Source organism: Furipterus horrens, unplaced genomic scaffold (assembly GCF_987537825.1).
Source record: "Furipterus horrens unplaced genomic scaffold, mFurHor1.1.pri manual_scaffold_4, whole genome shotgun sequence".
Taxonomy (NCBI): domain Eukaryota; kingdom Metazoa; phylum Chordata; class Mammalia; order Chiroptera; family Furipteridae; genus Furipterus; species Furipterus horrens.
Window position 1 is genome coordinate 124978692 of NW_028327174.1, and position 16549 is coordinate 124995240.

A 16549-nucleotide genomic window follows, 5' to 3' on the forward strand; every position below is an offset into this window, starting at 1 on the left:
TTTATTTTTAATTGTAGAAAAAGGGGAAGGGTGGGAGAAAGAGAGGGTGAAAAACATTGATGTGAGAGAGAAACATTGATTGGTTGCCTTCCTTACATGCCCTGACTGGAGGTTGAACCTCAACCCAGGCATGTACCCCAACTGGGAATCAAACCAGGGACCTTTTAGTTCATGGGATGATGCCCAACAAACTAAGCCACACTGGCAAGGGCCGATTATAAATTATTTAAAATTATAAGTATTCTGAAATTGTTTATATTTGTTCTTAACACATTTCCTTTCTGCAACAAGTAGATGGATGAGGGGAACCTTTATTCTATAAATTAAAACATGCATGTTTAACCTTTCAAACTTGCCTAATAATGCAAACAAAAAACTAATAGGTTATCTTCACAGTAGTGAATTAAAACATTGTTTTTTAATTCTGCTTAAACTTAATACTGCAAAAATTCATCACATTCACAACTGTGTTAAGTCTTACATTAATTTCTATCAGTTTGGAGTTGGAATAAGGTCATGCATATATCTTTAAGCAAGAAGAATGAGGTGTCATAAAAAGTAAAAAATCTTCAAATAAGTCTGAAAGTATCTGAATCTGAAGAATTCCTTTGTCATTACTTCATCATCTTTGGCAAGGAAACAGACATAGTTACTTGTGCCAATGTCTTTTTTAAGAGGAATCTGTGATCAGTTGGGCTATAGAAATACTTTCAGGTCAAGGCATCTGTTTGTTATCCTACTTTCCTTCCAATTAAATAGCAATTAGTTTTATATTAACAAAATTTTATTATTGACATTTATATTATTGTAAGAAATTAAAAATAAATATTCTAATTATATCAATAAGGTCATATTTCATAATAGACTGTGTTGTTTGTGGTGGAGGGCATTTGTGATGATCAACTCAATGTATCAACTTGACTGGACCATGGGGGTACCCAGACATTTGGCCAAGCACTATTCTGAGGGCATCTATGAGCACTGTTTCTGGATGAAATTAACATTTGACTTGGTAGACTGCTCAAGCAGATTGCATTCCCTAATGTGGGTGGGGTCCATCCAGTCAGCTGAAGACCTGAATAGAACAAAAAGGCTGAATAAGAGGGAACTTCACATGCCTGACTATTGAGCTGAGATATTAGTTTTTTCCTGGCCTGGGACAGGAATTTATACCATTTAGACTTGGACTGGACCTAAACCATTGGCTCTTCTGAGTCTCCAACTTGCTGACTACAGACCTTGGGACTTCTCAGCCTCAATAATTGTGTGAGCCAATTCCTTGTTTATCTATCTATCTTTCTATCTATCTATCTATCTATCTATCTATCTATCTATCTATCTATCTATCTATCTATCTATCTATCTATCTTCTATCTCTATGGTCTATCTATCACCAATATTCTATTGCTTCTGTTTCTCTGTAGAACTCAGACTAACAAAATATCCTGTAGGGCATCTGCCCATTTCACAGTTACTTCCTCTTTTGTGGCATCTGTCTTCCAACCTGCACTGATGGGTCTTATAGCCATTATTTTTCTATTTGACCTCACTTCCCAGTCACAGATGAATAGTCCAGAGGTGAACATCTGATTCCAGTTGACCTTTCACATTATTATTTTAAAGAATTTGAAACTGGCCCTGAGAAAGGGGGAAAAAAAATAGTTTTGTATTCAGATATCCCACTCAGCAATATTTTCAGTGACATATCTACTAGGGCAAAGGAATAAAAGGAAAGACTAAACCAATGGGACTACATCAAACTAAAGAGTTTATTTTCAGCAAAAGAAAACATCAGCAAGATGAAAAGGGAACCAACCATATGGGAAAACATATTTACCAATGATACCTCAAACAAGGGATTGATTTCCAAAATATATGAAGAACGTACACATCTCAACACCAGAAAGACAATCTGATTTAAAAATGGACAAAGAACCTGAACAGACACTTGTCCAGGAGGACATACAGAGGGCCCATAGGTACATGAAAGGATGCTCAACATCACTAGCCACCAGAGAGATGCAAATTAAAACCACAATGAGATACCACCTCACATTGGTCAGAATGGCCATCATTAACAAATCAACAAAGAACAAGTGCTGGTGAGGATGTGGAGAAAAGGGAACCCTAGTGCACTGTTGGTGGGAATGCAGACTGGTGCAGCCGCTGTGGAAAGTGGTATGGAATTTCCTCAAAAAACTAAAAATGAAACTGCCTTTTGATCCAATAATTCCACTGCTGGAATTATACTTGAAGAATCCTGAAACACTAATTCAGAAGAACCTATGCACCCCTATGTTCATAGCAGCATTATTTACAATAGCCAAGTGCTGGAAACAGCGTAAGTGCCCATCAGTGGATGAGTGGATCAAAAAACTGTAGTACATTTATTTACACAATGGATTACTAGGGAATAGAAAGAAAGAAACTTCTACATTTTGCAGCAACATGGATGGAACTGGAGAGTATTATGCTTAATGAAATAAGCCAGGTGGCAAAAGACAAATACCATATGATTTCACCTAATACAGGAACTAAATGAACAAAACAAACAAATGAGAAAAATAGAAACAGAGGCATGTAAACAAGGAACAGAGGGGCAGTGATCTGAGGGGAGGGGAGAGGGGAAGAAGTGGGGAAAGAAGGAGAAGGGTCTAGTCAAGGAACTAGTATAAATGACCCATGGACATGAACAAGAGGGAGGGGATTGACTGTGGGAGGGGGGTGTGGGCAGCATAGGAAAAAGCAATGGGGGGAAAATGTGACAAGTGTAAGAGAATAATAAAAAAAGAAATAAAAATAAAAAGAATCCCCAAGCCAGAATGTACTCCTTAACTTATTTTTTAAATGTTTATTTGGTAGTCAGGAAAGACCACACCTGTGCTATAAAAATTAGTTTTTCTGTAAATTGTTTGGCATTGTGAATTCATGGCTATTATTTTGTTAAAGTATTGCTCATTACTCGTGAACATGTGTAGAAAATTTCTAAGGTATTGTGAAAACAATACAAACTTTGTTGTGAGAGTAACTGTAGTACTCACCTTGGAATTAAGTAAAATATGTGCTGAATAACTGGCACACAGTAAGTTCTTCTTAAATGTTAGCTATTATTTTCAGATCCAGACGAAAACAGCTTGAGGCTTTTTTTTAAAATCCCTTATGATTCTGCACAAAATTTAAGCTTTATTATTATTTTTCTCCACACCTATCTGCATGGAAAAGTATTGTGATAGACACAGAGAAATCAAGCACTGGGACTTGTAAAGAAAGGCATCCCTGCTGCAGAATCTTCAGAGCAGGGCTGTTGAAGACAAGGACATAAAATAATTTCTTGTAATAGTAAAACGAGTATAGCATTTTGGCGGTCCTTCTCCAACAACCACCTAGAACAGCAGAGTCTTCACCTGCTGCACATAACCAGTCCTTGCCAGTTCCTCCTGCTGCCAGTTGTTATTGATGGTTGTGAATGAAACTGCCAAAGAGAGAAGGGAAGAGAAAAAGCAGGCAGAATTCTTCTTAAGGTATTTCTATTTTTGGCAAATCACCTCTTGGTTATGTAGAGCAACACATTTATCAGGAGGCTTTAAAAAAAAAGTGAACATTGCCTTATAATGAATACTAAATAAAACTGATAGAATCCAGATTAATATTTAATGAGTAGCAGTTGTGTACTGCATGTAATAATGTTGAAATTAATACATAATTAAAGGAGATTTGTACAGAATAGTTCACTTGAGAGTTGAGTAGTGGAGAACAAAATTGAACATCTCCAAATACAGCCCACAGCTCTGCATCCAGATTTTTCAGATAGAGAGACCAGCGTTTCCTTGAGGAATAGTCAATCTTCCCAGAGGCATTAGAGACTGTTGGAAACTTTGACCGAAGTTAAAACCTACTGTGTTAGTTCATAGATGGTAGGACTGAACACTGATTGGGACAAAATGCACAAACACCACAGTCTTGCCCAGAGCTCTATCACCATTGCAATGGCTTTCCTTCTATACTTTCTGAGGGTAAGGATTTTCACCTTTCTTCAATCTTAAGGTAGTTGGATCAAACCTTGTCACGCTGAAAAAGTAAACAAGCAGTGCTACCAATTGACATAGTTTTAAATGTATTTTGAATTTGTTATATTGTAGATACTATAATGGAATAGTGAACACCCTCAAAATGACAAGAAAATACACTTTTCCCGGCAGATCTACTGTGATTGCTTTAATGAATGGCTATACTGTTGCTTCTGGGGAGAGAACTGTTGTAGCTTTCAGCTGAAAAGTGCCTTAATAAACAGTTGTTGTTTTTCTTTTTCCTTTTTAAACTCAGAATCTTCATTTCCTCTGCCATCAGCTCCCCAGTTCTCCTTGGGGGTAGCACCTCTCCCATATTTTCAGTCCATGTACTTCATGATGGTCTTGACCTCATCCTTATTTCTAAGAGGAGGCTTATGCCTAAGATAGTCACATCCACTTGTTCACTGTGATTGGTTCAGGAATGAGCATGTGGCCCAAACTGGAAAAAATAGAGCCAAGAAAATTCAGTTCTAGAATTTTGGGAAACTGCTGGAGAGAAGCCTTAGCGGTAGACTTAGAGCTGAGAAGAGTTAGATGTAGAACTGGGAGCTGTGCTAAGGCACAAGCCTTCCAGAGAAAGAAGCCAACAGAGAAGAAGACAGATGTTGAAAAGGAATGGGCAGCTTTCTATAATATTGCTTAAATACATGGACCCAACTGTGCCTAGATTTGATCGACACAGGTATTTTTTTTTATTGCATTATCTGATAAATTCCCTTATTTGTGTAATTTAATTTGAGTTAGATTTTCTGTTACTACAACCCAGAGTCTTGACTAATATGAAACTCTAAGAAGTCTGCCTTTTCTCTAATATTAATAGAACTCAGGACTTCACCTACCCCTGCCAAGTTTGTGTGTTTGCAGCTAGAATTTGGGGTCACAGCCTTAATTTGGTCTTTGAAATCATCCCAGCCCCTACCTCAATGAGTAACCCTTATGGCCCAGGAAAGTTGGGAGGAGAAGAAACTGGGAGGATGCAAAGCTGGAGAGATGAATGATCCTACTGTCGCACTTTCCTATAACCCTCAGAGAAGATCCCTCTGGGAAAGACCTCTCAAACACTGAAGATCATGTTTAAAAGGCAGATTATGATTCATAAAGCCTAACGTGGTCATGTGATTCTGCATTTCTAGCAATGCTACTGGTTCAAGGAGCCACACTCTGAGTTGCAGGGCGCTTGGTATTGCTTTAGCATGGCCTCTGTCGGTGCATTTCATTTCAGCTTCAATCTAGAATCAAGACTGAGACTCTAGATTCATAGAGTTCTTCAAGGAATTCTAAATGACAGATTTTCCTCAAATCTTTTACTCACCACTTGACAAAGCTGTTGAGCTACAGGTTTTGGTTTGAGTTCATGGGTTATATTCATGGATAAAATGCCTAGAAATACCTCTAGTTTCTTTATTACAAATCATATTTTTATTCTTAAGTAATTTATGTAATTTATTTATCTAGCTCTAAAATGAAAACACCTACATTTTTGCTGTTAATCTTCAAGTTTCTCCAGAAAACAGAGCACTTATTTCCGATTATCAAAACCAGTTTTGCACTCACAAAACTGAGACATATAGTGTCTTTCCCCCTTCCCCCAAAACAATTTGGATATCAATATAGTTTCCAGACAAACCACTAAGTGCTCCTGGAGGAACCCAAAACCTACATTACAGTTTTAGAGAAATGAGTCAGAGGTCATCCCTTTAATTAATAAACATATCAATTCTTATTTATTATTATTATTGTATTGACAATAAACATTTATTAATTCTTGTGGGATTTTTCTGAGCTCATAAGTTTTGTTTTTAATTTTTCTTTGTAAATGACAGTAAAAGTATAATAATAGGGAGACTGTCACATCAGTACTGAAAGAGAGGGAAGAGTGACAGAAGACTTGAAAATTTTCTGGGACATGTAAAGCAGATGGAGCAGGGCTGAAGAAACACAAGGATCCTTCACTACAGCACTAAGGTGGGCCCACTGCAGAAGTGACTGGCTAATTCTAGTCTAGAGTTCAGAAGTGACTATGGGAGTTGGGCCAGTTTGTCATATGCATTGGATTGCAAGCTAGAATGTAGGCTGTTTTTGTCTATCTACAGAGATATTTTAGAAAATTGGTAGCAAATATGTTAAACTGGTAAGTCTAGTGCAAGTGACTGGTAAGTCTATTTACAAAATATGGGAGAATATTGGGAAAGTGACTGAAGAATCATTGGAGAGTGGAGAGGAAGGGAAGGACAGTGAAGTAGACAACTAAGAAAATGTGGAGTAGTGAAGTGTAGTGTGGGGTGTGTGTGTGGTATGTGTATATGTGTGTATTTAAAATCAGTGACAATTTCTCAGAAAGAAGGTTAAAAGGAGGCAATGCCATTATAATTAGACTTCAGGAACCTGTCTCTTAGAGTTATTAGAATAAGATACAAGCTTTATTAGTATTCCTGCTGGGTCTTTGCTTAACTTCCAGCTAAGGGTTTTATTTCCCTGAAATATGATTCCAATATGATGATCATAAGCCTTGGTTAATTTTAAGACATTTCTCTTCACTTATGAAAAAAGGCTCATCAGCAGTCCCTGCCAAAAACTCATTAAAATACCTTTTAAGTTTTATTTTAAGGTCATTTTTAGTATTCGTTGCACTGTTAATTAGAAAACTGCCATTTCCTTTATTCTTACCAGAAACACTCTGCAGTAGCATCTTTGACTCTGGCATTTTGCTGACTGTCCTGTTTGCCTGAATTTAACTCTAACAGAATAAATGGCTCTATTTTTGCTTTGCTATATTTTCTTTAGCTATTAGTTTTGTAGCCTCAATTGCTGATAAACCTAATGCTGCCATTTATTAACTTATTGAAATATTCTTCACATTCTCCAGAGTCAGAGAAGATGCCAATTAAATTTGTTCTTGCAAAAGCAAGATCACAGAAAATGAATTTATATGTTGAGTACTTACTTACATCAAGCTAAATCCCAGTTCCCTAAAAGTACAAAGTGTCTCATATGTAAATTCAATATATACTTATTGTTGCATTTTTGCAGACATTCAGCAAGTATCATTCACTTATTGCCTTCAAGAAAATGCATAGAGGAAAAATGTAAACTTTGTGTTGCATGTGTGAGAGAGACCTGAAGAGGACACAGGAATTGTAGCTTCTGGCTCCAGTCATGGGCATTGTTTCCACTGCAAGTCAAGGACAAACACTAGGCTAGAGTTTACAAAACCTGACCATGCCTCAGAATTATCTGGGAATTCTTTAATAATATCATTTCTTGGACCCTTCCAGAACCTATTGACATAGTTTCTCTAGTGTTGGGGTTCAGGGATCTGTATGAGTGTAAAGTTCCCCATGGGTTCTGATACCATTATCCTTCTGAACACTGTTTGACAATAGTATCATTTGCTGGGAGTATACAGGAATAGTGAGGTGGAAAACTTTGGTCTGTATTGTTTAATGCAGTCAAAGGTGCAGGTTTAGCCAGGACCAGTCCACTGAGTCTGAGGTGGATGGAAGTTGAGCACATCTTCACCTGTGGATGAGGGATTTGAAGTCAGTAGACAGAGAATAGGGGTACTATCTGGGAAAGTAGTTAAAGTTTACCTGGAATAAAATGTCCAAAGGTGGTAATAGAAAATCAGTGGTGGTAGGCATGGCGTCACCATGCTGCATAGCTCCAGGAAGCATTCATGTTATAGTTGCGTTAGTTATCTATTGCTCTATAACAAATCTCCCCAAACTTAGCAGCTTAAAGCAATAAATACGTAGTATGAAATAAATATTTAGTATGTCACAGTTTCTGTAGGTTAGACCTATGAATCTCCCCAGTGGTTTCATTCCAGCTGTTGACTGGAGCTAAAGCCATCTCAAGGCTTGACTGGGGGTGGATCTGCTTCCATGTTCACCCAGGTGAGCACACCTGTTGCCATTCTCAGTGCTTCCACTTTCTAGCTCTCGCCAGTAATTTCCCCCTGACTTTATTGAGATATAATTGACAGTAGTTTAACATCTTAAATTCCAGGTTTTAAGAAATCTGTGTAACAGTGTAATAATGGGCAATAAATTTGCCACCCAATCCTGTAAAGTCACTTCCCACATTACAGTCTTCTGTGAGCTCTGTTGGTTCCACCAGCACAGACACCTCGGGTGTGCCCACTTTTCTCCTTACCCACTGCCACCTCCCCAGGTCAAGCCTCCGCCCCTTCTGATCTAGGTGGTGATAATGCCCTCCTCACTACTTTCCCCACTTCCACTTTTACTCACCTCAGGATCGTTTCCCACAAAGAAACCAGAACCATCTTTAAAACATACAGATCAGATCAGATCATGCCTCTGCTTAAAAGATTCAGCATTTTTGTGTGGCTTGAAAATAGAATGAAAATTCCTTGACGTGAGCCATAAGACCCTGTATGGTCTGACTCCTGCCTACCTGTCTGGATTCACCTTGGACCATCTTACCTCTGGTGTCTTTTCTGCTCATCTATCAAGCAAGCCATTGCTCATCACTTCCTCCAGGTATTTACTTACATGACTCTTCCCTTCATGTTGTTCAGGCCTTAGTTTCGATGTCACCCACCCTAGGGCACCTTCTCTGATAATGCTTTCTAGGGTAGGTAGACATCCTACTTTCAAAGCATTTTTTCTCCTCATTTAATTGTTTTCCTTCCCAGTACTATCATAATCTGTAATTACTTTGTAATTATTTGTTTCCTTGTTTGCTGCAGCCCCCACCCACCTGGAAAACAAGCACCACGAGGGTAGTGTGCTGCCTATTTGGTTTGCTTGCCCTTACATAACTTATAGGTTAACACAGTCCCTGGACTATAAGCTCTCAATACATGGGAACTGAATCACTGAATAAACGAGAAAAGCTATGTTAAATGCTTATCACAGTGCCAGAGTCAGTGGTGAGTGCCAAATATACATTAGGTCATTACATATTGGATATGTGAACATCTATTTCACAGGGATGCTGAAGCAATTACACATTATGCAGAAGGTACCAACTGTAGCACCTGCTTTGTTAAATTGTCAACCACCATTTATTAAATGCCCAGTGTTGCCATCATGTAGTGGGGGTGGAGTTGGTTGACACATAGCTACTCAACATTTATATACTTGAGAGCCTCTGAATATTTAACTGAATTTTCAAACGTTCATGTTGATATTATTGATTATTCAGTTTTAAAAATCTCAAGCTACCAAGTGTTGTGCTCCATGTAGAGAAATATGGGACAAGTGAGCATATTTGGGGGGCACAGTTTGTACCATGAAGTAAGATACAAAATAGGCTGTACTGTTGGAACCATCATTTATTGAAGTATCCATTAGCTTTCCCTTCCTACACTTGACAAAATCAAGTTAGCTTGTTCTAGAATATTTGTTCTCTTGTAACAGGGATATGGATGGAAAACTTTTTAGATAATAACAGAAAAGCTATCAGCTGAAAAAAGAATCTGAAATATAAGGGTCACTCCTGGCAGGAAGTTCATTCTGGCTGCTGGATCCTCCACTGCAGTACCTTGGAGCCCCATCTCATGGTGCCTCCCTCGGCAAAGAGCCTCCTGGCTCATGGATGATGCTCATAAATGCTCATTAAAAGGAAGGAAAAGGGAATTAAAGTCTAAGTCAAAACCTTATGCACAGTCTAAGTGGAAAGAATATGGGATGGAAGCCTTTGAGTACTGGCATTATGTCTCTATCCTATTGTTTAACTGAAGACAAATTAATCAGTTCCCTGAAATTTGAATTCTGAAACTTGAATTCTGAAACCTGAACGCAGGAAGTGCTGTTAACTTTTCAGCATAGGGTTGGTGTGATACCAACTGGGAGATAAGCTAGTTCCACGAATGAAGCTGATTATTGTTATTTTCCTCCCTTGCAGCTGGCCTCAGGAAATTAGCTCTCTTTTCCATCTTTTCTGATCTTTTCTGCCTCTCTATAGCTAAAGGAGACCCACAAGCAAGAGTGGCCCTTACTCTCTATACACTCTGCTTCCCAGAAGACAAATCCAGGGGTTTTTGACTTGATGTGTTTTAATATTTTTCAAAAGAGGAGATAGTGCATACAATAAACACAGCCAATGATATTTTCTAATTCCCTTCTGAAATAACTAGAATCCTCTCACCTAATGCCCTTGTTCTGGGGTTGGGGGAGGGCTCATAAAGCCTGTTTTCCTCCCAACTCCTGAACTTCTTCCTTCTAGAAGAGACATCCTTCAAGTAGTTATGAAGAGACATGCTTCTTCCTTGTCCAAAGTGGGTAATTGTATCTTTGAGGGTGTTTAGCCTGAGAAATTCCCATTTTGAAAAATATTTTTTTTATTTATTTTTAGAGAGAGGGGGAGGGAGGGATGAAGAGAGAGAGAGAGAATCATTTATATGCAAGAGAAACATTGATAGTTTGCCTCTTACATTCCCCCAACCAGGGACCTGGCCCACAACCCAGGCATGTGCCCTGACTGGGAATCAAACCAGTGACCTTTTACTTTGTGGGACAATGCCCAACCTACTGAGCCATATCAGTCAGGGTGAGATTTCCATTTTAACTAACTCTCTGCCCCACCAGAGAGAATAACCTCAAATATCCCTCATGTTGGATAATTATGTGGTCAGCAAGGGTTGTCTTTGAATGAAAAAGAAATGTCTCATAGGGTATTTTGCTACCTTGATAACTTCCAACATAATCCCCTGTACTTGAAAGAAAACAAAATTGACTTGTAAATTTTATTTTAAATTTTAATTCTGAAACTAGGTTATTTAATTCACTCAATTCATCTGTTCACAAACATTTACTGAGTCCTTACATATGCCAGGTCTTGTGCTAGCATCTCAGGATTAAAAGGATGGAGAGACATGCTCCCAATCTTGAGGAGCTTCAAGCAGAGTGGGAGAGATGAAGCTGCCAACAACACATGCATGAAAATCCTGTGACAGAGGCAGAGGAGAGGGCACAGTAGGTTAGAAAGGAGAGAGGAGTTAATTCCAGACTGGTAGGTACTAGGAACTGAGTGTTAGGTTAGAAGATGCTGTATTAATTACGTATGGCTTCAAACAACATTTACCAGAGTTTCTGTAGTTAGCAGTCTGGGCATAGTGTAACTGGATGGTTCCTGCACAGAATTCTGCATGAGGCTGAAACTGACACACCAGCTGGGGCGGCTGTCATTTCATCTTGACTGACTGATTGGGAAGGATCTGCTCCCAGGCTGTTGGACTGAGGACCTCATCAAGGAAAATTTGAGCTAATGGAACATGAGAGGCTCATTCATGGAAGAGGACCCCAAAGGAATGAAATCATAAAAGCACAAGCAAGGCCAGACCTGAGAATTTCAAATATTTGACTAGGATTCAGGGTAGGATGAACAGTCGTGAGGGTGATGGTAGTGGTTGAAAATTAGGCAATAAAGATGGGAAAGGACAGGTTATGAGTGAGTTTGTAAAGAGAAATAGAGAGACCTCCAGCCAGATGGAGGCAGACATGCTGCATCTTCTTCACAACTAAGTAGGGGTACAACTACTTCAAAACTAGAAACAACCAGAAGTTCCAGAAATCAAACTGCATGCAAGTCCAACAAACAAAGATATAAAGAAGAAATACTCATCCAGACAGATAGGAAGGACGGAGCCAGGGCAGAGAGGACGTGGTGTGGTGGCAGCGGCAGGCCAGCAGAAAGCGCAGTAACACATTTTAAAGAGTGAGGAGGGACACTTGAGGAGCATTCCCAGCTCCTCACCATATCACACAGCTCACGGTTCCAGCACCGGGGAAAATCAAGCTTCATTGCTTCTGGCTGTGCAGACCAGTGGGGATTGGGGCAGAGGAAGAAACCACCAGTCTCTCAGCAGACTCCACTTGTTTAAAGGGCTCCCCCTCAGTCCTAGAATGTCCACAGACCCATTCACTCTGGGGACAATAGTTAGGGCAACAGCTAGAGAGGTACCAGTCCCATACGGAAGTGGAAGAAGTGCCTGGAAAAGGGGCGAGTGCTGGGTAAGTGGCATTGTTCCCCTCTCAGACCCCTCCCCCGTATACAATGCCACAACGTGGTGAAACAGGTCACCCTGTACTGATGAATACCTAAGGCTCTGCCCCTTACGATGTAACAGGAGCAATGGCTCTACCTAAGACACAGAGGCCAACAAACACAGGAGCCTGTCAAGATGAGGAGACAGAGAAGTATGGCCCAAAACAGAGGATGGATCAAGGTTCCAGTGGGAGAACTAAGTGACGAGAGGATAGCCAACCTAACAGATGCAGAATTGCAAACACTGGTGATAAAGATGCTCACAGGCTTGACAGATATGCTTGAGTATGGCAAACGCAACAGAGAAGAAGTGAAGACTATGCTAAGTAAAATGAAGGAAAATCCACACAAAACCAATGGTGAAGGGAAGGACACTGGGGTTCAAATCAATGATTTGGAACATAAGGAAGAAAAAACCAGTCAGCCAGTGCAGAATGAGGAAACGAGAATTGAAAAAACTGAGGAGAGGCTTGGGAACCTCTGGGACAACTTAAAATGTGCCAACATCTGAATCATGGGGGTGTCAGAAGGAGAAGAGGAAGAGCAAGAAATTGAAAATTTATGTGAGAAAATAATGGAGAAAAACTTCCCAAATTTTGCAAAGGAAATAGACATACAAGTCCAGGAAGCACAGAAAGTCCTCGGAGAGCTGGACCCAGAGGAGACCACACCAAGAAACATCCTCATTAAAACGCCAAAGGTGAAAGATAAAGAGAGAATTTTAAAAGCAGCAAGAGAGAAGCAGAGAGTTGCCTAAAAAGGGTGACTATAAGACTATCAGCTGATTTCTTAAAAGACACTTTGCGGGCAAGAAGGGACTGGCAAGCAGTATTCAATGTGATAAAAAGCAAGGACCTACAACCAAGACTACTCTGTCCAGCAAAGCTATCATTTAGAATGGAAGGGCAGATTAAGTGCTTCCCAGACAAGGTAAAGCTAAAAGAGTTCATTGTCACCATGCCATTATTATATGAAATGTCAAAGGGAATTACTTGAGAAAAAGAAGATCAAAACTATGAACATTAAAATGACAACAAACTCACAACTATCAACAACTGAATCTAAAAAATAAAAACAAAATCCAACTAACTAAACCAGAATGGGAACAGAATCATAGGTATGGGGATCATTTGGAGGGTTATCAGCTGGGAGGGGGAAGGGGGAGAAATGGGGAAATGGTGCAGGGACTAAGAAGCATAATCGGTTGGTACAAAATAGACAGGGGGAAGTTAAGAATAACATAGGAAAGGGTGAAGCCAAAGAACTCATACACATGACCCATGGACATGAACTAAGGGGGGTACTGGGCAGAGGGGAGCTAAGGGGGAAAGAATTGTAACTACCATAACAACATAATCAATGAAATATACTTAAAAAAAGAGAAATAGAGAATATTGAACTTCATCTCGAGGTTCTGAGAAACAATTAAGGATTTTTAAGGAGAGTATTGATTACACAGTTATTGCTGAAGGATCACTCTTATGGCCATGTTAGTAAAGGTGTCATTTGCACCACTTAATAACTGATCTCTTAAGTTCTCATAACCAACAGGCATGCCTGTTTTTCTGGACTGTGGAAATAGGTAGTTTGAGGGCTATGTGACTAGTCATCAACCTGTCACTAGATTCCAGGGTCTGTGTGTGGTGTTGTTGTGAAATGGCAGGAAAATGCATGACTGATCTCTCTTTCTTGCTCAGGAAAACTGGAAAAACTTAGATTAGGAGCTGTTGCATGGTCATCCCTTAGTGGGATGAAATGTAATTAGCTTTTACAGATTGCTCACTTCAGCCCCACTGATTGAGAACCGCCCCTGTTCCTATCTTGAGGCCTTATTGTTCTGCAGTGAGAAAGTTTTGAAAAGCCATTAGCAAAGCACTAAAAGACACAATAAATACGGGCACACTCTAGTGACCTTTTAAAGATTGAGGACATTTTTGAAATGGAACACAGTAGAGCAATTGTGCCTCAGCTCCTTGTTTGCAAAGCGCAAGTCTTGAACACGGAGGACTCTGAGGCCGCACAGTTTCAATTTCTATAAAAGGCCTAACTACTTAGAAATCTGCCTATTTATTTTACTTCAAGGAATTAATCTTAGGCCAGGGTATATTTTTCTCCAAGTTAGTCTTTATTATTGCAAAATGTGTAGAAGAGAAATTACTAAGATAACTTTAGAACCTGTAGTAGATGCATTTACTTCCCACTGTACTGCTGACAGGCTGAACTTTATTTTTCCAGGACAGAATTTGCCAATTCCAAAGGGGAGTCTATAATGCATGAAAAGGGACTGCCTAGAGTAATTAAGGGAGTAATTAAATGGGAGAACCTGTCCGGCTCTTTTCAGTCACCTGGGAAGTAGAAAGAGGCCTTGCGTGCACCTGAGCGCTCAGTCATCTCTGTCCCACTCACCTGCTTATGGAGCAGAGCAATGTTGAGGCTGTGCAGCTAATCCAATTATGTTCCTGTTGAGCTGAGAGGTGGCCTGTGTGGTTAGACAAAGGGACTCTCTATTTACCACTAACCACAGTGGTTCTTGAACTTGAAATCACATGAAGGTAGCAAAAGAGATTGTGGGGAATGACTTAAACCCTTATTCTGCAATAAGAAATACATATAAATTGTGGCACAAATTTATTCATCAGAGGAAAATGTGGGATTTTGAGATACTGGTAGGTTTTCCTCAATAAGAAAGTGGTGAGATCCTCTAACCAAGGCAAAAGGTATATGTAGGGGGCTGGAACTATTTTTTGTTTCTTTTGAAGCATTTTAGATTGGGTACACAAATGAAAAATTTACTGTTAACTGTTGTTTTTTATTTGTGTTGGCCAAAAAGTTCATTTGTTTTTTTTTCTGTAAGATGATTCCAGTAATGCTTAGTTGTCTTTCACTTCATTTGAAACAATTTTGTTAGGTTGTACTGTGACAGCTGTCCTATCAGCATTCATTAAAAAAAAAAAAAACTTATTCAAATTGGTGAATTTTTGTGTAGCCATTTTAATATTGAAGCTGAAAGGAAATATGCAACATTTTCAGCATATTATGTTTTATTATTTCAAGAGAGGTAAAAATGCAACTGAAATGCAAAAAAAAAAAGATTTATGCAGTGTACGGAGAAGGTGCTGTAACTGATCAAATGTGTCAAAAGTGGTTTGCAAAGTTTTGTGCTGGAGATTTCTCACTGAACAATGCTCCACTGCCAGGTAGACCAGTTGAAGTTGATAGCAATCAAATAAAGAAATTAACTGAGGACAATCCATGTTATACCACGTGGTATGATAGATAGCCAACATACTCAAAATATCCAAATTAATAATTATTTGTGAAAATGAAAAATGTGTCTTATTTTATGGAAAAAAACCATGTAGACTTTTTGGCCAACCCAGTATTTTAGTGGGTCATAAGTTCTAGCTTTATTCTATTAACTTTTTACTTAACATCAACAGGAGAGAAAGTATCTTGTTGGATCTGTTTACCTGTTCTCTATGCAAGAATCTGGGTGGTCAATAAACGTGTGCACTAAAAAGAGGTGAATTCAGAGTATTCAACTCAGAACAGATGCATGGTGCTCTAGTTTAAAAAATTATGCAAACCTTAGAAATCTAAATGAGAATTGAATTTGGAGCCTAGAGGCAAGAAATGTGATTAAAGTGAATATGAGAATTTCTAATTTTTTTTTCCTGGGCAGGAGTAAAAATTAATAGACAAATCTTATTTGCTTTTTTCTCTATCACATAAAAAGACAATACAAAGGCTTAGAAGTACAAAGTTGTTTTTGGCATTTAAATAGATTTTTGGCATATAATATAGTAATCCTTCTTTAAGTCAACAAAGTAGTATGGAGGCATGGAATTAACAATAAATTCTTTGTACACATTTTACTGTTATGTTTATAGAATAGTGAGAAAACATTAAATATAAACACATTTTCGTTTCCACCAATATTATCGTTTTTACTTGATTGAATTAATCTCTTAAAAATCTAGTCTAATTTAAACCATTTTGATCATTTAAAAACATATCAGCTCATTTCATTCAAAAATTTCAAATATATAGATACTCTTTTTTTGGAGGAATGTATTTAAATGTACTGAAAAAAGTCCATGAAGGCATAGTGGTATAAGGCAATAGTGTTTATATTTATTCTTCATTTTAGCACAAGAGGTTTTTGTTTCCTTTCATTTGATTACATGATATATAGCTGGGTTATGCCCCATAAATAGCATTAACCTTCTGCAACTGAGAAGAAAGTGGCAGCATGCCTGACTAATGGCAGTTTAAAGTCTCTGATACACAGTGATCAAATTAAATAAGGCTTCTGTGTTGTCAAGATTTAGAATCTACTGATGCACCAAGATTTATTCATTTGCTTTTTATTTTGCTTTGAAGGCTTGCAGGTCAGCTGCTCTGATCTCTCCGGCTGCCTTCCAGGACAAGCTGAGGCCAAAGGGACAGGCACGGTTACAATTCCA